General features: G+C 45.2%; 4 non-coding genes across 4 annotated transcripts; 2 read left to right on the plus strand and 2 right to left on the minus strand.

Moving 5' to 3' along the window:
• Positions 1–320: 320 nt before the first annotated feature.
• On the minus strand, positions 321–414 carry trnay-gua (transfer RNA tyrosine (anticodon GUA)). The gene is made up of 2 exons: positions 378–414; positions 321–356 (listed from the first exon to the last, which is right to left on the minus strand). It is a non-coding gene; the product is annotated as a tRNA-Tyr (tRNA).
• An 8,723-nt stretch (positions 415–9,137) lies between these two features.
• trnai-aau (transfer RNA isoleucine (anticodon AAU)) lies at positions 9,138–9,210 on the minus strand. Its single transcript has one exon. It is a non-coding gene; the product is annotated as a tRNA-Ile (tRNA).
• Positions 9,211–21,653: 12,443 nt separating this feature from the next.
• On the plus strand, positions 21,654–21,727 carry trnai-aau (transfer RNA isoleucine (anticodon AAU)). Its single transcript has one exon. It is a non-coding gene; the product is annotated as a tRNA-Ile (tRNA).
• A 2,411-nt stretch (positions 21,728–24,138) lies between these two features.
• Positions 24,139–24,212, plus strand: trnai-aau (transfer RNA isoleucine (anticodon AAU)). Its single transcript has one exon. It is a non-coding gene; the product is annotated as a tRNA-Ile (tRNA).
• The last annotated feature ends 1,035 nt before the right edge of the window (positions 24,213–25,247 follow it).

Genomic DNA, 25,247 nt, shown 5'->3' on the forward strand with positions numbered 1-25,247 from the left:
ACGAGGTCACCGGAAAGCAACAGCCGCCCGAGCCTGAGGGAGCAGCGTGAGCCCTGACTGACTGACTGATCGAAGACCTTTTTTGCCTGAAATTGAGGGCGATTTGAAGTGGTGCTTCTCAAAGGCACTCCCTGCTGGTGAGCAGAGGGAAATGCTCGAGTGAAACAGCCTTGCTCGGGCACACACAGAAAGCTTTAAGGTTTTGAGAAAGGAAAAGTGGTGTCCTGTGACTCAGTGGCAACATGTTAATCTGTAAGCTGCCTGGAAAGTTCAGAGATCGACCATGTGGTAATTGCTGCTTATTCCAAAAGCACACTCACTCCTTCGAGCCGGAATTGAACCAGCGACCTAAGGATGACTTTACTTTGGTTAATGCACTACAGTCCTCCGCTCTACCAGCTGAGCTATCGAAGGGAAGCGATAGAAAAGATTGTCTTTGGTGATTGTTCACCGTGCGCCTGTTGACATGTTCAGACTCGTGGAGTCCGGTGCTGATCGAAGACTTCTTTTGCCTGAAAGCGAGAGCTGAGTGTTTTGAAGTATTGTTGCTCAAAAGCACTCCCTGCTGGTGAGCAGAGGCAAAACAGCCTTGTTTGGGCAGACACAGAAAGTTCTGAAGTTTGTGAAAGGAAAAGAGGCGTCCTGTGCTTTCATGGCAACATGTTAATCTGTAAGTTGTGTGTAAAATTAAGAGAGTGACCTTGAACTAATTGCTGCTTATTGCAAAAGCACACGTACTCCATCAAGCCGGAATTCAACAAATGACATAAGGATGACTTTGTCTTATTTTCCGCGACAGTCTTGTCGCTCGACCAGCTGAGGTATGGAAGGGAAGCGGCAAAAATATTTCACTTTGGTGATTGTTCACCGTGCACCTTTGACACAACCGGACTCGTGGATTCCAGTGCTCATGACTGAGGCTGACTCGGTACCTGCTCATACCGCAGCGCTGTGGGAGTGTGAGCTGCTCCGTGTTCTCCACAGCCTGGGCCAGTGACAATGAATAATGTGACTGATTATTGATCTGGAGATTGTGGGTTCAAATTTACGGAGGGTGTAAAGTGGAAGGCCGGGACAGCAAAGCATTGGAATGGTCGAATCTAGAGGTAAACAAAGGCACGGATGAGGGTTTCAGCAGCAGAACTTCATTCTGGAAGTTTGGATTTGGTTCTGCTGATGTTAATAACCACTATAACTGGGCTGAAATTCAATATTCTGGATCTATGTCAAATAAATCAACTTTGTTTCAAACAGAATGGTTCAATTACTTGCTGAAATCAAGATAAGAGACTAATTGATGTCCTAACTACCGATTATTCTGCATTTTTTCCTTTCTCACTTCAGATTATTTCAGTTCTCATATCTTCAATTACTCTCATGGCCAAGTCCCAATTCCCCGATCCTTCCCGAGTGCCTCTCCCAGCCTTGGGATCCAGGGAAGGTATCGGTAATGTACCCGGGATCACTAAACACAAAACCCAGTCTGTGAATCATTTTCAGCTACTGGACTTATCGTGTGTCCCACAGCATCTCTCTCACCTTCGATGTGTGAATAGAGCATCAGGCCTGGAAATCTCGTCTTCAATTTAAATACACTCAGCAAATGTATTTAACAAAATACAAACAAGTAAACACATCACGGCTCAATAATCCAGCAGTAAATTCAAAGGAGTAAGTCTGTTATCAAACTCCTCGAGTGGACAGAATAAAGAAAAATCCCAACTCGAAGATCCCCTCGAATCCTTTGCAAATACCTTACAAATCTTGACAATAATCAACAAGTCTAATTTAACGTTGACCTTTATCTTGAGTGGGGTTGGAATACAGAAGTGATGCTTCAGTTGTAAAGAACCTTGGTCAGACCCCACCTGGAGAACTGGGCACCGAACCTAAGGAGAGATAAATCGGCCTTGGGAAAGATACAGTGCAGATTCACCAGAATGATGCCGGGGTTAAAAGGATTAAATTATGAGGACGGGTTGCTGAAACTTGGTTTTTATTCCATTGAATTCAGAACATTGAGATGTGATCACATCGAGGTGTTTAAAATAATAGAGGGATTCAATAAGGTAGATACAGAGAAATGATTTAATCTGGAGGGGGAATCCAGAACAAGAGGGCATAAGAACTACGAGTCGGAGTGGGCCATACGGCCCCTCGAGCCTGCTCTGCCAAACAGTCAGTGCATGGCTGATCTTCTACCTTAACTCCACTTTCCTGCCCGATTCCTTGATTCCCTCGGTGTCCAAAAATCTCTCCATCTCATTCTTGAATATACTCAACAACTGAGCATTCACAGCCCTCTGCGGCAGAGAATTCCAACGTTTCATCACCGTCTGAGTGAAGAAATCTTTCCTCATCTCAGTCCTAATTGGCTGATCCCTTATCCTGAGACTATGCCCCCTAGTTCTAGAATTTCCAACCAGGGGAAACAGCCTCTCAGCATCGACCCTGTCAAGCCCTCTAAGAATTTTAGACGTTTCAATCAGATCACCTCTCATTCTTCCAAACTCCAGAGAATAAGAGGCAATTCTACTCAATCTCTCCTCATACAACAACCCTCTCATCCCAGGAATCAATCCAGTGAACCTTTGTTGCACCCCCTCGAATCAAATATATCCTTCCTCAGGTACGGAGACCAAAACTGTACACAGTACTCCAGGTGTGGTCTCACCAAAGCCCTATACAATTGCAGCAAGACTTCCTTACTCTTATTCCTCAATGCACTTACAATAAAGGCCAACATACTATTTGCTTTCCTAATTGTTTGCTGTACCTGCATATTAGCTTTTAGAAAATATTCTGCTTTTCTATTCTTCCCACCAAAGTGAATAATTTCCAAATTTCCCCACATTGTACTCCATCTGCCACCTTCTTGATAATCTTAAAATTAGAGCTATGTCATTTAAGAGCAAAACAAAGTGGAAATTACAAACTCATTTCCCCAAAAGGCTGTGGATGCTGGGGCTCGATTGAAACTTTCAAAATTGAGATTGATAGATTTGTGTTCTTTGAGGGTTGCAAGGGATATGGAACAAAGGCGAGTAAATGGAATTGTGGTACAGATTAGTCCTGATCCAATTGAATGGTGGAGTTGGCTTCAGGGGCTAAATGGCGAATTTCTGTTCCTGAACCCAGTCACTGACACCAATCACCTCCATTCTGAAAAAAACACCACAGTCACTGACATTAATCTTAACCTGTCTGATACAAACCAACCCCATACTCACTGACACCCATCTCACTGAATGGTGGAACAGGCTTGAGGGGCTGAATGGCCTACTCCTGTTCTTAATGTTCCTATATCACACTTAAGTTGCTAACATTCCTCTTCACAGTTCTTAATGCTCCCTATCTTGGTGTTGTCAGGAAATGTTGATCTAATGCCCTTGTACCTAAGCCCAGGTCATTGCTCTGTATTGAGAAGAGCAATGGTCCCAACACTGCCCCTGGGTGACACCACCGTTTACATCCCCACAGTCTGAAAAACATCCATTAACCACTACTCTGCCCTTTATCCAACTTCCCATCCACACTGACCCACTCCCTTTAATACCGTGAGCTTTAATCTTATCAACAAGCCTCCTGTCCGTCATCTTCTCAAACACTTTTTAACAATCCATCTTCACAACATCCATTGCATTTTATCCCTACACTGTGTTATTTCCTCCAATAATCCCTGCTGTCTGTCCTGAATTCATCCATTTTAGAACAAATGTTGAAATCTTTGCTCCACCCACACGGTTCCATCTGTTTAAAGCCACAACAGAAAGGGCCAGTTTTCCCCTCGAGTTTGACATCAATCAGGTTTAAAAATGATGTGGAGATGCCGGTTATGGACTGGGGTTGACAATTTGTAAACAATTTTACAACACCAAGTTATAGTCCAACAATTTTATTTCATAATCACAAGCTTTCGGAGGCGTCCTCCTTCCTCAGGTGAATGTGGAAATGAAATCCTCGGACATTTCGCATTTATAAATCAGAGAACAATACCTGGTGATTACAGATCGTCTTTCCAAATGCCCGTTGCCAAGGCAATCAAAGTGTTCAGGCAGAGAGGTGTTACCTACAGGGCCACCGAATATACAAACAATCAAAAAGAAGAAAAAAACAGAGAGAGAGAGGCAGAAACATAGAAACATCCGGAAGGAAGAGAAAGACAGCAAATGACCCGTTATATTAAAAACAGATAACTTTTGTTCGCTGGTGGGGTTACGTGTAGCATGACATGAACCCAAGATCCCGGTTGAGGCCGTCCTCATGGGTGCGGAACTTGGCTATCAATTTCTGCTCGACGATTTTGCGTTGTCGTGTGTCTTGAAGGCCGCCTTCGAGTACGCTTACCCGAAGGTCGGTGGCTGAATGTTCTTGTTCACCGACTGGGAGGGAACCCTCCTGTCTGGCGATTGTTGCACGGTGTCCGTTCATCCGTTGTCACAGCGTCTGCATGGTCTCGCCAATGTACCAGGCTCTGGGGCATCCTTTCCTGCAACGTATGAGGTAGACAACGTTGGCCGAGTCACAGGAGTATGAACCATATACCTGGTGGGTGGTGTCCTCTCGTGTGATGGTGGTATCTGTGTCGATGATCTGGCATGTCTTGCAGAGGTTACCGTGGCAGGGTTGTGTCGTGTCGTGGACGCTGTTCTCCTGAAAGCTGGGTAATTTGCTGCGAACGATGGTCTGTTTGAGTTTGGGTGGCTGTTTAAAGGCGAGTAGTGGAGGTGTGGGGATGGCCATAGCGAGGTGTTTGTCCTGATTGATGACATGTTGAAGGCTGCGGAGAACATGACGTAGTTTCTCCGCTCCGGGGAAGTACTGGACGACAAAGTGTACTCTGTTGGTTGCGTCCCGTGTTAGTCTTCTGAGGAGGTCAATGCGATTTTTTGCTGTGGCCCGTCGGAACTGTCGATCGATGAGTCGAGCGTCATATCCCGTTCTTACTAGGGCATCTTTCAGCGTCTGTAGGTGTCCATCGCATTCCTCCTCGTCTGAGCAGACCCTGTGTATTCGCAGGGCCTGTCCATAGGGGATGGCCTCTTTGACGTGGTTAGGGTGGAAGCTGGAAAAGTGGAGCATCGTGAGGTTGTCCGTGGGCTTGCGGTAGAGTGAGGTGCTGAGGTGCCCGTCTTTAATGGAGATTCGTGTGTCCAAGAAAGAAGCTGATTCTGAGGAGTAGTCCATGGTGAGCTTGATGGTGGGATGGAATTTGTTGATGTTATCGTGTAGTCTCTTCAGTGATTCTTCGCCGTGGGTCCATAGAAAGAAAATGTCGTCGATGTATCTGGTGTATAGTGTTGGTTGGAGGTCCTGTGCAGTGAAGAAGTCCTGCTCGAACTTGTGCATGAAAATGTTGGCGTATTGGGGTGCGAATTTGGTCCCCATGGCTGTTCCGTGTGTTTGGGTAAAGAACTGGTTATCGAAGGTGAAGACATTGTTATCCAGGATGAAGCGGATGAGTTGTAGGATGGCGTCTGGGGATTGGCTGTTGTTGGTGTTGAGTATTGATGATGTCGCAGCGATGCAGTCATCGTGGGGGATACTGGTGTATAGTGCTGAGACGTCCATCGTGGTGAGAAGTGTTCCTGGTTCAACTGGTCCGTGGGTACTGAGTTTTTGTAGGAAGTCTGTAGTGTCGCGACAGAACTGTGGGTTCCCTGTACGATGGGTTTCAGGATGCCCTCGATGTATCCAGAGAGGTTCTCACACAGGGTTCCGATAGGACGTCCGGGTGTGTTGGCTTTGTGTATCTTTGGGAGGCAGTAGAAGTCTCCCACTCGGGGAGTACGTGGGATGAGAGCGTGCAGGATGCTTTGAAGGTCAGGACCTCTCTGGATACATCGAGGGCATCCTGAAACCCATCGTACAGGGAACCCCCAGCTTCTGTCGCGAAACTACAGACTTCCTACAAAAACTCAGTACCCACGGACCAGTTGAACCAGGAACACTTCTCACCACGATGGACGTCTCAGCGCTCTACACCAGTATCCCCCACGATGACGGCATCGCTGCGACAGCATCAATACTGAACACCAACAACAGCCAATCCCCAGACGCCATCCTACAACTCATCCGCTTCATCCTGGATCACAATGTCTTCACCTTCGATAACCAGTTCTTTACCCAAACACACGGAACAGCCATGGGGACCAAATCCGCACCCCAATACGCCAACATTTTCATGCACAAGTTCGAGCTGGACTTCTTCACTGCACAGGACCTCCAACCAACACTATACACCAGATACATCGACGACATTTTCTTTCTATGGACCCACGGTGAGGAATCACTGAAGAGACTACACGATAACATCAACAAATTCCATCCCACCATCAAGCTCACCATGGACTACTCCTCAGAATCAGATTCTTTCTTGGACACACGAATCTCCATTAAAGACGGGCACCTCAGCACCTCACTCTACCGCAAGCCCACGGACAACCTCACGATGCTCCACTTTTCCAGCTTCCACCCTAACCACGTCAAAGAGGCCATCCCCTATGGACAGGCCCTGCGAATACACAGGATCTGCTCAGACGAGGAGGAACGCGATGGACACCGACAGACGCTGAAAGACGCCCGAGTAAGAACGGGATATGACGCTCGACTCATCGATCGACAGTTCCGACGGGCCACAGCGAAAAATTGCATAGACCTCCTCAGAAGACTAACACGGGACGCAACCAACAGAGTACCCTTTGTCGTCCAGTACTTCCCCGGAGCGGAGAAACTACGCCATGTTCTCCGCAGCCTTCAACATGTCATCAATGACGACGAACACCTCGCAATGGCCATCCCCACACCTTCACTACTCAGCTTTAAACAGCCGCCCAACCTCAAACAGACCATCGTTCGCAGCAAATTACCCAGCTTTCAGGAGAACAGCGTCCGCGACACCACACAACCCTGCCACGGTAACCTCTGCAAGACATGCCAGATCATCGACACAGATACCACCATCACACGAGAGGACACCACCCACCAGGTGCACGGTTCATACAACCTGTGACTTGGCGAACGTTGTCTACCTCATACGTTGCAGGAAAGGATGCCCCAGAGCATGGTACATTGGCGAGACCATGCAGACGCTGCGACAACGGATGAACGGACACAGCACAACAATCGCCAGACAGGAGGGTTCCCTCCCAGCCGGGGAACACTTTAGCAGTCAAGGACATTCAGCCACCAACCTTCGGGTAAGCGTACTCCAAGGCGGCCTTCGAGACACACGTCAACGCAAAATCGTCGAGCAGAAATTGATAGCCAAGTTCCGCACCCATGGGAACGGCCTCAACCGGGATCTTGGGTTCATGTCACAATACACGTAACCCCACCAGCGAACAAATGTTATCTGTTTTTAATATAACGGGTCATTTGCTGTCTTTCTCTTCCTTCCGGATGTTTCTATGTTTCTGCCTCTCTCTCTCTGTTTTTTTTTCTTTTTTGTTGTTTGTACATTTGGTGGCCCTGCAGGTAACACCTCTCTGTCTGAACACTTTGATTGACTTGGCAACGGGACCTCCTCAGAAGACTAACACGGGAAGCAACCAACAGAGTACCCTTCGTCGTCCAGTACTTCCCCGGTGCCGAGAAACTACGCCATGTTCTCCGCAGCCTTCAACATGTCATCAATGATGACGAATACCTCGCTATGGCCATCCCCACACCTGCACTAATCGCCTTTAAACAGCCACCCAACCTCAAACAGACCATCGTTCGCAGCAAATTACCCAGCTTTCAGGAGAACAGCGTCCACGACACCACACAACCCTGCCACGGTAACCTCTGCAAGACATGCCAGATCATCGACACGGATACCACCATCACACGAGAGGACACCACTCACCAGGTACATGGTTCATACTCCTGTGACTCGGCCAACGTTGTCTACCTCATACGTTGCAGGAAAGGATGCCCCAGAGCATGGTACATTGGCGAGACCATGCAGACGCTGCGACAACGGATGAACGGACACCGCGCAACAATCGCCAAACAGGAGGGTTCCCTCCCAGTCGGGGAACACTTCAGCAGTCATGGACATTCATCCACCGACCTTCGGGTCAGCGTACTCCAAGGCGGCCTTCGAGATACACGACAACGCAAAATCGTCCAGCAGAAATTAATAGCCAAGTTCCGCACCCATGAGGACGGCCTCAACCGGGATCTTGGGTTCATGTCACGCTACACGTTACCCCACCAGCGAACAAATGTTATCTGTTTTTAATATAACGGGTCATTGACTGTCTTCGTTCTGTCTCTCTCTCTTTTTTTTTTGGGGGGGTTGTACATTCAGTGGCCTTTTAGATGACACCTTTCTGTCTGCTCACTGTGATTGCCTTGGCAACGGGCAGGAATCACCAGGCATTGTTCTGTGATTTTAAAATGCGAAGGATTCGAAATTGTCACTTCCACAAATAGGAATAGAAAACGAGATTGGGTGGACAGAAGCGGTTGGAAAGGATAGCCGATCGGCTGAAGACTATGGTGAAATTTTAGACCAGCTGCAGGGCTTTCTAGCAAGCGGCTCGTTGGTCTAGGGGTATGATTCTCGCTTTGGGCGTTTTTCTAATGGAATATGCGAGAGGTCCCGGATTCAAATCCCGGTCGAGCCCTGTTATCTCACTGCTTTTTAGTGAAAAGTCTCCAATTGGATTCTGACATCTCTGCAGTTGTTCGAATTGAATTATATTTGAGCTCCAGAGGACAAAGTGCAGAAGTTTCCAAGGCGCAACACACACGGAGCAAATAAAATGTCTCAAGATGATGTGGAGATTGAAGCTGAATGTGAATTTACCCCAATTTCGGCGGTCTCATTGATATTAGATGACGGGATCGAGAACCACATATCCAAGTTTGCCGATGACACAAAGATAGACAGAATTATAAGCAGTTTGGATGGAAGAATGAGATTACAGAGAGATATCACTAGATTAAGTGAATGGGCAAAACTGCGGCAAATGGATTTCAACGTAAGTTTGAGGCCGTCCACTTTGGACCTCAAAAAGATAGATGAGAAAACATATTAATGGATGTTGCTCCAAAAAATTGACCACATGACATTTTGTGTGGATTCGCTTGTTTCTCAAGTCTGCCAAACTTTTAAAAGTTACCAAAATATTGCAAAAGGAACCTTATGGCCCGTACGGGGATCGAACCGCGACCTTGGCGTTATTAGCACCACGCTCTAACCAACTGAGCTAACCGGCCATGTAGACATCTTAGCTTTATGGGCTTACCCGCGTGTTGTGTAGTTTGTGTTTATTTTTACACCATCTGACAGGGTTTTACAACGAATATTGAATAAATCACATCCCTTAAACATTGTTACTTGTTTCTGTATATACTGTCGAGGATGTAGATCAAAATTAACAAACAAAGAGCACTTTAATGTAACAAATTAAATTCCGATCAATATTATTTTACCAACAATGAACAGCCCATCCATAAAACACTGCCCCGCTATAAAACCTGTGGGCAGGACCCTGAGCTACTGTGAAAATGATATCACCGCAACGTGATTCGATCACGCTGCGTTTTGACGTTGAGTCAGATGTCTGTCTGTCTATCCGTCTGATTGGGTCTCTGCCTTATTCTCAGGCCAGTCTTTTTGTTTGCTGGCTGCAGGCCTCGCTCCCCGACTGACTGAACAACTACCGGGCCGTGTGTCAGAATCAATGACTGTGACTGACTGTCTGCCCATTTATGGCCACATTTCTGAGTTCCTGCCATCGCTCTGTGTCGCAGGCCTGTCTCTGTCCCTTAGGATCACAACACACCCACAAGCTTCACGACTGAACGCAGGTTTGGTCAGTCTGTCCGCGCAGGTCTTTCGGAAGCTAATGATTTTGAACTGAATTATTTTTCCTGAGCGACTTGTGAAGTTTTGTTCAGTGATATGTTTGCGAAAGAGAACGGAGGAAATAGTTAGTGTGCAACTCGACATTTCTCTACATCGGAATAGAAAACGTGATTGGATGGATAGAATAGGTCTGAAAGGATGGCCGATCGGCTGTGGGTGGCACTGAATTCTGCAGTGGCTGCAGTGGTTCATTACCGGTAATGAAAATGAGGTAATATACTACCACAAGCTGCCGGTGAAAATCATTCAATTTCCCAAACTTGACCCACCGAATCAAATGAAGCTCCTGGGAAAGCTACAAGACAACGCCGGTCTATCGGGCATCGTTTGAAGCAACTGGCAGTTTAAAGTGGCATCGACAGCCATGCAAGTACTGCCATGTGCCGCTGGGATCGCCGAGTGGTTGAAGCGTTAAATTCAAGATCAAATGGAGTTTTCCTTCGCAGGTTTGATTTCTGCTCGCTGAATTATTGTTCAAAGATCCGTTCAATGCTCAAATGAATGAACTGGATCTAACTCACTTCATTTATCTCTCTCAGAGCATGAGAGATACTCGAACGTGGCCGTCGTTTTAATTGGGTGCCCAATGTACTCTTGCAAAATTCAAATACACAAGAAAGAATCTTGCCCAATCTGCAACTCAAATTCTGCTACTTTGCAGAACCACCCATTTATAAGCGACATTATTTACATGAATCTCACTATCTCTCCTTGTCTCTTGTCTCGATGTTGTCCCCTGATGGATTTCTCAGGCTTCCTGGAACGGGAAAGGCTGATCGAAACTGCAACACCAGCAGGGAAAGGTAAAGGAAAAAAAAGATTGAGACGGTCGGAAAAGTAAAGATGCAACCCAGCTGATAAATTCGTAGCTAATGTCTCCACATTTTTGTCTCTTCGCCCTCACAGTGAAAGGAAACAGCAATGTGAGTAAAATATACTTATGGTAGCTTGTATACTCTGACGATGCCGAGACAGATGCCAATGCAGCTTCAGATTAACTAATTCTGAAAAGTATTATTTGAAAAAACAAGTCGTACATTGTTACCGAATTTAGTAAAGAGAGGCTAATATTGGTGACTAGAAATAGGTCTTGTACAAGTTGATATTGCTGCATACAAGAATAGAAAACGAGATTGGGTGGACAGAAGCGGTTGGAAAGGATAGCCGATCGGCTGAAGACTATGGTGAAATTTTAGACCGGCTGCAGGACTTTTTAGCAAGCGGCTCGTTGGTTTGGGGGTATGATTCTCGCTTTTAGCGTTTTTCTAATGGAAAGAGTGAGAGGTCCCTTGTTCCTCTTCCAGACAAGCCCTGCTATCTCACCACTTTTAAGTGAAAAGTCACCAATTGGATTCTGACATCTTTGCAGTTGTTCGAATTGAATTATATTTGAGCTCCAGAGGACAAAGTGCAGAAGTTTCCAAGGCGCAACACACACGGAGTAAATAAAATGTCTCAAGATGATGTGGAGATTGAAGCTGAATGTGAATTTACCCCAATTTAGGCGGTCTCATTGATATTAGATGACGGGATCGAGAAACACATATCCAAGTTTGCCGATGACACAAAGATAGACAGAATTATAAGCTTGAGGGGTAGAATTCTTGCTTGTAGTAATTCTGTTCCTGTAAAACTAGCTCTAGAAGTGTCGGATGGAAAGTATCCTGGCTGAGCGGTCTCAGGCGCTGATTTAAAGCTCTAGTTAAATCGCACGATTTGTCGATGGATCAAAATCATAATTTGCGTCACCAAAACCGCAGCCTCCCTCCTGTAAACAAGTAATACTGAACATCTCATCTGCGAATACAACAGCGTAGTCCGGAGGAACCACGTGGCAATACAAATGAATGGATGCATTTTGGAACACACCAATTGTACATTTAACTCCGGTCGAAATGTTCACAAGCAAAATGATTGTTTGATCTCGGTGAGACTCGAATTAACAACCTCGGTATTTCCCGATCCTGTACTGTCATGTCAGGACCGCGCACTGACCGATTGCGCCGCTGGAGCCCGGTCACTCTGATCACCTGTCCCACTCTGCTGGAAAGCATCTTAAGGTGAGGGGCCCTTCCCTGTGGAAACGTGTCCAGTCACTGTATTGAAACTAATATCTGCACTTCCACTTTAAGCTTCTTTCACATCCTCTGCTCCATCGCACGACAATCGGGTTTTCTGCGAACAGGTCAAAATGAACATTGCCAGAAATTCTATCAGTCGTAGCATTTGAACCCAGCGCCCACGCAGCGATTGGATTTATTATCTTCAAGCAGTGACTTCTGTTCGGACAACGCCTTGCCAGTCTTTCACGTTTCGTTTAATGCCCAAATAAATAAATTGGAGCTGATTGACCGCATTTACGCCGTGCTGGGGTTGTTCTCCTGAGAGCAGAGAAGGTTCAGAGGAGATTTGATGGAAGTGTTCAAAATCATGAAGGGTTCAGATAAAGTTAATAAAGAGAAGCTGTTCCCGTTGGCGGAAGTGTCAAGAACCAGAGGACACAGATTTGAGGTGATTGCAAAAGAACCAAAGACGACATGAGCAAAATTTTATTTACGCAGCGAATGGTTATGATCTGGAATGCGCTGCCTGAAAAGGTGATGGAAGCAGATTCAATCGTGGCTTTCATAAAGGAATTTGATAAATACTTGAAGGGGAAAACGCAGGGCCACGGGGAAAGGGACGGGGAATGGGACCAATGGGATTGTTCTTACAAAAGGCAGGTAAGGAATTGATGGGTCGAATGGCCTCCTTCTGTGGTGTGTTCATTCTATGATCAATATCATTTTACATGCAGTGAATGGACCATCCCTGAAAGACTGGCCCGCGTTAAAACAGAGTGACACTGAAACGTGGTGAAAATGTAACAACCCCAACGTAATTCGAACATGCATTTTTGGGATTTAGAATCAAACGCGCTACCGTTGCGCCACGAGGATCACAACGAAAGCTTGGAGCCGGATCCATAAGAGGGAAATCAGTACCGGCCGCCGCAGGGACTCACAGAGGCGGAAGCAGTCGCAGCAACAGCGCAGGAGCCCCGCTCTCTCATCCAGCCGCTGCCCGGTCCCGGCCTGAGCCCTGTCTGGGAGCCGCCTGCCGGTCTCTTTTACTGAACGGGACCGATCCAGTTTCAGCTCACACACAGGCTCAGGAATCCAACTCCTGAAAGATTCACTTCTTTAAACCTTGTTCAGATTCAGTGAATTGGGATTTAATTCAATCCTCATCTGCCCTCCCCTCTGTCAGTTCAGGACTTTATTTAAACCGATACTTGGAGCTCTATTTTACAGGGTGCCGGCTGTTTAAGCAAATCTCAGTCCCACTATTCCCATTATTAACACTTTTTGCTGCTCACCTCTGCTTAACACAAAGTGCCCAGGAATGAGGGAATTTCTCCTGGGGACTGGGGTACGGACTCGGATTCGGCTCAACCCTCAAATCCAAAAAGTTATTTTCACTACTGCTGCACAGGATTAAAGGAAGGGACCGATCCAGAAGCTGTTTAAAATTATTACTGACAAATCAGGATAAAAGGCAAAGGACACGGTCTGCTTCTCTGCCTGTCTGTCTGTTTGTCCATCTGCCTGTCTACCTGTATATCCGTCTGAATGCGTCTCTGCCTTATTCTCAGGCTTTTTGATTGCTGGCTGCAGGCCTCCCTCCCCGACTGAATGACCAAGTACCGGACCGTGTGTCAGAATGAATGACTTTGACTTACCGTCTGCCTTTTTATGAACCTGAATGGCCACATTTCTGAGTTCATATCTTCGCTCTGTGTCACAATCCTGTCTCTGTCTCTCAGGATGACAATACACACACAACATTCACACACCGACTTTGACTGAACGCAACTTTACTCTGCTGCAGTGTGTACCATCTACAAGATGCACTGCACCAACTCGCCAAGGCTTCTTCGACAGCACCTCCCAAGCCTGCGACCTCCAACACCGAGAAGGACAAGGGCTGCAGGCACATGGGAACAACACCACATGCACGTTCCGTTCCAAGTCACACACCATCCCGACTTGGAATGGTGACGTCATTCCTTCATCGTCGCTGGGTCAAAATCCTGGAACTCCCTATCTAACAGCACTGTGGGAGAACCTTCACCGCACGGAATGCAGCGGTTCAAGGAGGCGGCTCACCACCACATTCTCAAGGGCAATTATGGATGGGCAATAAATGCTGGCCTTGCCAGCGACACCTAAGTCCCACGAATTAACATCTTAGTTCCTTCTGGAGTTTAATGATTTTGAAATTTTGAAGATTTTTTCCTGTGTAACTTGTGAAGTTTTGATCATTGAGATGTTTGTGAAGGAAAGCGGAAGAGGATTGGCGGCGTTTAGTGTGGGACAGAAGTGATGTTGTCTAACGGAGAAGCGACACAGTGCTATGAACTGAGCAAAGGTTTCGCTAGTTTAGCGGTCGTCACGTTCGTCTCACATGCGAAAAGTCCCCGGTTAGATCGGAGGCGGAAACGTTATTTGGGAAGTTACTCCTGATAACCCTCCAGGGCTGAGATTCACCTGTGAAAAGGCGCCGTCAATTGTTTGTTCCTGTTCAATTTAACAACGGCTCTATCACAGTCCTGGTGTCATAAACACTGAACATTTTTAACCAGACTCTTAAAATACTGTCTGGGAAATGAGAACGGATGGAAGTTCATCTCATGCAAAGCACAAAGTTTCGCTGTCACTCGTTAACCATGTTAATATTTCCACCGGTCTGCAGCAGAAAGTTATCGGTTCATTAATGACGATCACAAACATTCATCTTTCACAGAGAATCATCGGTTTCATGTATTAAATTGGTAATGTTCATAATTGTTTTGTTAAAATGATTTCCTTGACCGAGAATCGAACCCGCAGTATGAAAGTGAAACAATTATATCGTAAACACCAGCTGCCAGCCAGCAGATCAGCAAAAAATCAGTTGACGCAAAGATTTCTGTAATTGGACCCCTGAATATCTCCGCTCCTCGACAGTTCCTAACTTCTCTCCATTTAGAAAACACTCTGATCTATCTTCGTTTCTCAGTGGATTATATCAAACTTCCCCACATTGAACTCCATCTGTCACAGTTTTGCCCTCACATTTAATCATCAATGGCCCTGTGCTGCTTTCTGCTCCCATCGACACTATTTACTGCGCCAACTATCTTGCTGGTTTTAGGGTGAAAACTGCCCTCCGCTTCACTGTAAGTGCAAAGAGGCAACTTTGTAGATGCCGTGTAGTGTTACAGAACGGCAGGTTGGACCTGCTCGATTCATCTCATCTCATTTTCTGGTCACGGGAATTTTACTGAAATAGAACCTGGTCAAATAACAGTTCAAAAAACCACTTCTCTCTCCCACTGCGGACTGAGCCTTCAAACATACAGGCAGTTATGAACCTAATGCTCAGAAATAATACAGCAAAAATATTCACTCGTGCAAGCTGCACACCTTTTATTTAGAAAAGTAAACTGATGATGGACAGCTGCTGTATTGGTCGCTGCAAACTCAAACTTTAGCGCGGTGAATTAATGGTTTAGTATAAAGAACATAGTGTCTCTGTGGTGTAATCGGCCAGGGCGTTCGGCTTTTAATTGAAAGGTTGGTGGTTTCAGCCCGCCCTGGATATCTTTTACCTCAGAATTCATTGCCTCACAGCGCCAGGTTTCCAGTGTGTGTTTTGTCTGCAAGAAAATGCAGGGTAAAAATTGCCAGCGGAGCACGGCTGATATTCCACCAGTGACCCTGCGGTCCGATAGCAGGTACATGAAAAATATTTAAAAATCCGAGTTTGGCTGTACGGAACTCAGAATTCTTCTTCACAGACAAGGTCCGAAGGGAGGACTCAATGGTTGCCGGAGAGATGGTTCACTCAGATATTGATATCTGTGCAGTGAGCGAGAGCAGTCTTCTACCGTGTTTCTACAATGAATGTCACTCCTTTATTTCGGAAAAGTAACATGGTTTGCACATTCCGACCGTGTTCAGCTGATTTGTGAGAGATCATTAAAGGCTTCAGCAACGCTGTCTCGGCGAATAACAACAGTTCGAAACCGCATTCCAGATGGGACAACAAACTCATCAGTTTTCCGCTATTCCCCAGCTCCCGGAGTGAGAAAGGCTGCGTCATCAGGATTTATGGAGGACCGGAGAGAGTGAAACTTTATTTGGCTTTCGTGGGAAATCCAGTGAAAGTGAATAAGAGCTCCAGGATTTGAACCAGTGAAACTCCATGAGCGAGAATCAGATCCAAAGAGCAACTGGCAACAGAGCCGTGCAGGCAATGTAATTTTTCGCTGCCACGCAGCCGATCAACCATCCTTTCAGAATAGAATGTCCATCCAATCTCTTTTTCTTGTACAAAATATGATGTACAGCGAGATCAGATTCAACACTAATTATTTCGAGTTAACAATATCAGCCTTTCTTCACCAAATTCGTTTTGAATGTACGACTTGCATTATCCTGAAACACTTTGCAGAATGAATTGCTCTGAAGCGACATAAATGTGGAGATATTGGCTACGAATTCATCAGCTGGGTTGTAACTTTACTTTTCCGACCATCTCAGCCTGCTTGTCTTGCAGGTTAGATCAGCCTTCGCCATTCAAGGAAGCCTGAGAATTATATCAGAGAGACAAGAGACAGATTCAGTGACAGATAGAGAGATGCAAGGAAATAAACGAAGAGTATAAATGCCAGGTTCAGCAAACTAGCAGAATTTAAATTGCTGATTGGGAGATATTCCTTCTCGTGTCTTGAAATCTTGAAAGAGAACTTTGGGCGCCCGCCACGGTGGAATGTCTCTCCTGCTTTGAAAAGGGTAAATGCGTTCAATTAGCTCCACTTTATACATTTGGACATTGAACAGATCGTTAAACAGTAACTCACCGAGTATAATTCAAACCGGTGCAAGAAAACCCCAGTGGGTTATGAGTCTAACGCTTCAAACACTGGGCCATCGCAGCTGCACACAGCAGTTCTTGCACAGCTGTAGGTCAGACTGCGTAGGGTTATCACAGTACCTCCGCCAGACTGCATATTCTTTCAAACAGGATTCCAAATGGACACATGCAGCAAGTGGCCATGCGAGGATTGGTGGTGGTGGCGTTGAATTCTCGCCGACTTATCATGCGACTCGAGCTTGATACGTGGCCAATGCAGGATCGTTTTACATTCTGAACCAATGAGGAACACGGGAACAGGACTCGGCCATTTCGCCCATCGAGCCTGTTCCGTTATTCAGTCCACAAAAAGAAGGACAAATCGAATCCGGCCAATTGCCGCACCATCAGTCTGCTCTCAATCGTCAGCAAAGTGATGGAAGATATCGTCGACAGTGCTTTCAAGCGGCACGAACTCACCAATAACCAATAAATCGATGCTCAGTTCCCTCTCACTCCCCACAGAAGCAGCAGGAGATGCCACTTTCAACTGGCAGTTGCTTCAAACGATGCCCGATAGACTGCGTTGTCTTGCAGCTTTCCCAGGATCAACATTTGATTCGGTGGGTCAATATTGGGAAATTGAATGATTTTCACCGGCAGCTTGTGGCAGTATATCACCTCATTTGCTATTTCATGTACATGTCTACTTGCACTTGGTGCTGTTATTGCCTGAACATCAACTTCTGTCCCAATAGTAGTTCGAACAGAAAATGCTATTTTGTGCGAGCAGCTTGTCTGGCCCGAAAATGACCGGAATTACAAAGGGGCAAGTGGGAAAGGCCGCGTTTGTCTGCTTGTTCACAGCAAAGAATGTTCAGCGTTACCTTGTGGTCTAGTGTTTCGCATTTGGCGCTTTCATCGCCACGGCAACAGTTCGATTGGCGTCTGTCTCAACATCTGCCTATTATACACTCTACCAAAAGTATACTGTACTCGAATTGCTGATTTTTTCACTGTGACGGCGAAGAGACTTTAGTGGACCTCAGTTATGAATTCATCAGCTGGGTTGCACCTTTGCTTCTCTGACCTTCTCCGTCTTCCTATCTTTACACTTCTCTGCAGTTTCGATCATCTTTGGCCGTTTAATAAAGCCTAAGAAGTCCATGAGGGGAAAACACAGAGAGTCAAGAGACAGATTAAAGTAAAGAAACAAATGTCAAGTTCTGCAAACGAGCAAGAATTTAACACGGAGCTCGGGAGAGTTTCCTTTCAATGTTTTTTAAGAGACCATTGGGCTCTCGAATTAAACACGTCTGCTGAAATATCTCTTTGAAGGAGAGAAATGCTGTTGGTTAAATCTGGTTCATATTTATTTGAGCTTTAAACAACATTAAGAAACGGGACCTCGCTCAGAATGAATCGTCAAATATTCCAAAGCGAGAATTATACCCCGAAAATAAGAAGCCACCGGTAATATATCACCGGTAATGAACCACTGCAGCCACTGCAGAATTCGGTGCCACCCACAGCCGATCGGCCATCCTTTAAGACCTCTTCTATCCATCCAATCACGTTTTCCATTCCGATGTAGAGAAATGTCGAGTTGCACACTAACTATTTCCTCCGTTCTCTTTCGCAAACATATCACTGAACAAAACTTCACAAGTCACCCGGGAAAAATAATTCAGTTCAAAATCATAAGCTTCCGAAGGACCTGCGAGGACAGACTGACCAAACCTGCATTCAATCGTGAAGCTTGTGGGTGTGTTGTCATCCTAAGGGACCGAGACAGGCCTGTGACACAGAGCGAAGGCAGGAACTCAGAAATGTGGCCATTCAAGGCCATAAATGGGCAGACAGACAGTCACAGTCATTGATTGTGACACACGGCCCGGTCATTGTTCAGTCAGTCGGGGAGCGAGCCCTGCAGCCAGCAAACAAAAACCTGGCCTGAGAATATGGCAGAGACCCAATCGGACGGATGGACAGACAGACATCTGACTCAACGTCAAAACGCAGCGTTATCGAATCACGTTGAGGAGATATCATTTTCACAGCAGCTCAGGGTCCTGCCCACAGGTTTGAAAGCGGGGCAGTGTTTTATGGATGGACTGTTCATTGTTAGTAAATAATATTGATCGGAATTTAATTTGTTACATTAAAGTGCTCTTTGTTTGTTAATTTTGATCTACATCATAGACAGTATATAGAGAAACAAGTAACAATGTTTCAGGGATGTTGCTTATTCAATATTCGTTCAAAAACCCTGTCAGCTGGTGAAAAATGAACACAAACTACCCAACACGTGGGTAAATCCATAAAGCTAAACTGTGTCCATGGCCGGTTCGCTGAGTTGGTTTGAGCGTGTTGCGAATAACGCAAAGATCGCGGGTTCGATCCCCATACGGTTCCTGTTGCAATATTTTGGTAACTTTTAAAAGTTTGGCAGACTTTGGGAACAAGCGTATCCACACAAAATGTCATAAGGTTAATTTTTTGGAGTAACATCCATGAATATGTTTTCTGATCTTTCTTTTTGAGCTCCAAAGTGGACGGCCTCACACTTGCTGACGTTGAAATCCATTTGCCGCACTTTTGCCCATTCACATAATCTGGGAATATCTCTCTGTAATCTCATTCTTCCATCCACACTGCTGATAATTCTGTCCATCTTTGTGTCATCGGCAAACTTGGATATGTGGTTCTCGATCCCGTCATCTAATATCAATGAGACCGCCGAAATTGGGGTAAATTCACATTCAGCTTCAATCTCCACATCATCTTGAGACATTTTATTAACTCCGTGTGTGTTGCGCCTTGGAAACTTCTGCACTTTGTCCTCTGGAGCTCAAATATAATTCAATTCGAACAACTGCAAAGATTTCAGAATCCAATTGGTGACTTTTCACGAAAAAGCAGTGAGATAACAGGGCTCGTCCGGGATTTGAACCCGGGACCTCTCGCATATTCCATTAGAAAAACGCCCAAAGCGAGAATCATACCCCGAGACCAACGAGCCGCTTGCTAGAAAGCCCTGCAGCCGGTCTAAAATTTCACCATAGTCTTCAGCCGATCGGCTATCCTTTCCAACCGCTTCTGTCCACCCAATCTCGTTTTCTATTCCTATATACAGCAATATCAAGTTGTGCACGACCTATTTCCAGTCACCAATATTAGCCTCTCTTTACTAAATTCGTTTACAATGTACGACTTGTTTTTTCAAATAATACTTTTCAGAATTAGTTCATCTGAAGCGACATTGGCATCTGTCTCGGCATCGTCAGAGTGTACAAGCTATCATAAGTATATTTTACTCAGATTGCTGTTTTCTTTCACTGTGAGGGCGAAGAGACAAAAATGTGGAGACATTAGCTACGAATTTATCAGCTGGGTTGCACCTTTACTTTTCCGACCGTCTCAGTCTTTTTTTCCTTTACCTTTCCCTGCTGGTGTTGCAGTTTCGATCAGCCTTTACCGTTCCAGGAAGCCTGAGAAGTCCATCAGGGGACAACATAGAGACAAGAGACAAGGAGAGATAGAGAGATTCATGTAAATAAAGTCGCTTATAAATGGGTGGTTCTGCAAAGTAGCAGAATTTTAGTTGCAGATTGGGCAAGATTCTTTCTTATGTATTTGAATTTTGCAAGAGTACATTGGGCACCCAATTAAAAGCGCCGGCCACGCTCGAGTATCTCTCATGCTCTGAGAGAGATAAATGAAGTGAGTTAGATCCAGTTCATTCATTTGAGCATTGAACGGATCTTTAAACAATAATTCAGCGAGCAGAAATCAAACCTGCGAAGGAAAACTCCATTTGATCTTGAATTTAACGCTTCAACCACTCGGCGATCGCAGCGGCACATGGCAGTACTTACATGGCTGTAGATGCTACTTTAAACTGCCAGATGCTTCAAACGATGCCCGATAGACCGGCGTTGTCTTGTAGCTTTCCCAGCAGCTTCATTTGATTCGGTGGGTCAAGTTTGGGAAATTGAATGATTTTCACCGGCCGCTTGTGGTAGTATATTACCTGATTTTCATTACCGGTAATGAACCACTGCAGCCACTGCAGAATTCGGTGCAACCCACAGCCGATCGGCCATCCTTTCAGACCTCTTCTATCCATCCAATCACGTTTTCTATTCCGATGTAGAGAAATGTCGAGTTGCACACTAACTATTTCCTCCGTTCTCTTTCGCAAACATATCACTGAACCAAACTTCACAAGTCACTCAGGAAAAATAATTCAGTTCAAAATCATTTGCTTCCGAAGGACCTGCGAGGACAGACTGTCCAAACCTGCGTTCAGTCGTGAAGCTTGTGGGTGTGTTGTGATCCTAAGGGACAGAGACAGGCCTGCGACACAGAGCGAAGGCAGGAACTCAGAAATGTGGCCATAAATGGGCAGACAGTCAGTCACAGTCATTGATTCTGACACACGGCCCGGTAGTTGTTCAGTCAGTCGGGGAGCGAGGCCTGCAGCCAGCAAACAAAAAGCCTGGCCTGAGAATAAGGCCGAGACCCAATCAGACGGATAAACAGACAGACAGATAGACAGACAGACATCTGACTCAACGTCAAAACGCAGCGTGATCGAATCACGTTGCGGTGATATCATTTTCACAGCAGCTCAGGGTCCTGCCCACAGGTTTTATAGCGGGGCAGTGTTTTATGGATGGGCTGTTGATTGTTAGTAAAATAATATTGATCGGAATTTAATTTGTTACATTAAAGTGCTCTTTGTTTGTTAATTTTGATCTACTTCCTCGACAGTATATACAGAAACAAGTAACAATGTTTAAGGGATGTGGTTTATTCAATATTCGTTGTAAAACCCTGTCAGCTGGTGTAAAAATAAACACAAACTACCCAACACGCGGGTAAGCCCATAAAGCTAAGATGTCTACATGGCCGGTTAGCTCAGTTGGTTAGAGCGTGGTGCTAATAACGCCAAGGTCGCGGGTTCGATCCCCGTACGGGCCATAATGTTCCTATTGCAATATTTTGGTAACTTTTAAAAGTTTGGCAGACTTGAGAAACAAGCGAATCCAAACAAAATGTCATGAGGTCAATTTTTTGGAGTAACATCCATTAATATGTTTTCTGATCTATCTTTTTGAGGTCCAAAGTGGACGGCCTCAAACTTGCTTACGTTGAAATCCATTTGCCGCAGTTTTGCCCATTCACTTAATCTAGTAATATCTCTCTGTCATCTCATTCTTCCATCCACACTGCTTATAATTCGGTCTATCTTTGTGTCATCGGCAAACTTGGATATGTGGTTCTCGATCCCGTCATCTAATATCAATGAGACCGCCTAAATTGGGGTAAATTCACATTCAGCTTCAATCTCCACATCATCTTGAGACATTTTATTTACTCCGTGTGTGTTGCGCCTTGGAAACTTCTGCACTTTGTCCTCTGGAGCTCAAATATAATTCAATTCGAACAACTGCAAAGATGTCAGAATCCAATTGGTGACTTTTCACTAAAAAGCAGTGAGATAAGAGGGCTCGTCCGGGATTTGAACCCGGGACCTCTCGCATATTCCATTAGAAAAACACCCAAAGCGAGAATCATACCCCTAGACCAATCTCGTTTTCTATTTCAAAATACAGCAATATCAAGTTGTACACGACCTATTTCCAGTCACCAATATTAGCCTCTCTTTACTAAATTCGTTTACAATGTACGACTTGTTTTTTCAAATCATACTTTTCAGAATTAGTTCATCTGAAGCTGCATTGGCATCTGTCTCGGCATCGTCAGAGCATACAAGCCACCATGAGTATATTTGACTCACATTGCTGTTTTCTTTCACTGTGAGGGCGAAGAGACAAAAATGTGGAGACATTAGCTACGAATTTATCAGCTGGGTTGCACCTTTACTTTTCCGACCGTCTCAGTCTTTTTTTCCTTTACCATTCCCTGCTGGTGTTGCAGGTTCGATCAGCCTTTACCGTTCCAGGAAGCCTGAGAAGTCCATCAGGGGACAACATCGAGACAAGAGACAAGGAGAGATAGTGAGATTCATGTAAATAAAGTCGCTTATAAATGGGTGGTTCTGCAAAGTAGCAGAATTTTAGTTGCAGATTGGGCAAGATTCAGTCTTGTGTATTTCAATTTTGCAAGAGTACATTGGGCACCCAATTAAAAGCGCCGGCCACGCTCGAGTATCTCTCATGCTCTGAGAGAGATAAATGAAGTGAGTTAGATCCAGTTCATTCATTTGAGCATTGAACGGATCTTTAAACAATAATTCAGCGAGCAGAAATCAAACCTGCGAAGGAAAACTCCATTTGATCTTGAATTTAACGCTTCAAACACTCGTCGATCGCAGCGGCACATGGCAGTACTTGCATGGCTGTCGATGCCACTTTAAACTGCCAGTTGCTTCAAACGATGCCCGATAGACCGGCTTTGTCTTGTAGCTTTCGCAGGAGCTTCATTTGATTCGGTGGGTCAAGTTTGGGAAATTGAATGATTTTCACCGGCAGCTTGTGGTAGTATATTACCTCATTTTCATTACCGGTAATGAACCACTGCAGCCACTGCAGAATTCGGTGCCACCCACAGCCGATCGGCCATCCTTTCAGACCTCTTCTATCCATCCAATCACGTTTTCTATTCCGATGTAGAGAAATGTCGAGTTGCACACTAACTATTTCCTCCGTTCTCTTTCGCTAACATATCACTGAACCAAACTTCACAAGTCACTCAGGAAAAATAATTCAGTTCAAAATCATTAGCTTCCGAAGGACCTGCGAGGACAGACTGTCCAAACCTGCGTTCAGTCGTGAAGCTTGTGGGTGTGTTGTGATCCCAAGGGACAGAGACAGGCCTGCGACACAGAGCGAAGGCAGGAACTCAGAAATGTGGCCATAAATGGGCAGACAGTCAGTCACAGTCATTGATTCTGACACACGGCCCGGTAGTTGTTCAGTCAGTCGGGGAGCGAGGCCTGCAGCCAGCAAACAAAAAGCCTGGCCTGAGAATAAGGCCGAGACCCAATCAGACGGATAAACAGACAGACAGATAGACAGACAGACATCTGACTCAACGTCAAAACGCAGCGTGATCGAATCACGTTGCGGTGATATCATTTTCACAGCAGCTCAGGGTCCTGCCCACAGGTTTTATAGCGGGGCAGTGTTTTATGGATGGGCTGTTGATTGTTAGTAAAATAATATTGATCGGAATTTAATTTGTTACATTAAAGTGCTCTTTGTTTGTTAATTTTGATCTACTTCCTCGACAGTATATACAGAAACAAGTAACAATGTTTAAGGGATGTGGTTTATTCAATATTCGTTGTAAAACCCTGTCAGCTGGTGTAAAAATAAACACAAACTACCCAACACGCGGGTAAGCCCATAAAGCTAAGATGTTTACATGGCCGGTTAGCTCAGTTGGTTAGAGCGTGGTGCTAATAACGCCAAGGTCGCGGGTTCGATCCCCGTACGGGCCATCAGGTTCCAATTGCAATATTTTGGTAACTTTTAAAAGTTTGGCAGACTTGAGAAACAAGCGAATCCACACAAAATGTCATGAGGTCAATTTTTTGGAGTAACATCCATTAATATGTTTTCTGATCTATCTTTTTGAGGTCCAAAGTGGACGGCCTCAAACTTGCTTACGTTGAAATCCATTTGCCGCAGTTTTGCCCATTCACTTAATCTAGTAATATCTCTCTGTCATCTCATTCTTCCATCCACACTGCTTATAATTCTGTCTATCTTTGTGTCATCGGCAAACTTGGATATGTGGTTCTCGATCCCGTCATCTAATATCAATGAGACCGCCTAAATTGGGGTAAATTCACATTCAGCTTCAATCTCCACATCATCTTGAGACATTTTATTTACTCCGTGTGTGTTGCGCCTTGGAAACTTCTGCACTTTGTCCTCTGGAGCTCAAATATAATTCAATTCGAACAACTGCAAAGATGTCAGAATCCAATTGGTGACTTTTCACTCAAAAGCAGTGAGATAACAGGGCTCGTTCGGGATTTGAACCCGGGAACTCTCGCATATTCCATTAGAAAAACGCCCAAAGCGAGAATCATACCCCTAGACCAACTAGCCGCTCGCTAAAAAGCCCTGCTGCCGGTCTAAAATTTCACCATAGTCTTCAGCCGATCGGCTATCCTTTCCAACCGCTTCTGTCCACCCAATCTCGTTTTCTATTCCAAAATACAGCAATATCAAGTTGTACACGACCTATTTCCAGTCACCAATATTAGCCTCTCTTTACTAAATTCGTTTACAATGTACGACTTGTTTTTTCAAATCATACTTTTCAGAATTAGTTCATCTGAAGCTGCATTGGCATCTGTCTCGGCATCGTCAGAGCATACAAGCCACCATGAGTATATTTGACTCACATTGCTGTTTTCTTTCACTGTGAGGGCGAAGAGACAAAAATGTGGAGACATTAGCTACGAATTTATCAGCTGGGTTGCACCTTTACTTTTCCGACCGTCTCAGTCTTTTTTTCCTTTACC

Source organism: Heptranchias perlo, chromosome 20, assembly GCF_035084215.1.
Source record: "Heptranchias perlo isolate sHepPer1 chromosome 20, sHepPer1.hap1, whole genome shotgun sequence".
In the NCBI taxonomy this organism is placed as follows: Eukaryota; Metazoa; Chordata; class Chondrichthyes; order Hexanchiformes; family Hexanchidae; genus Heptranchias; species Heptranchias perlo.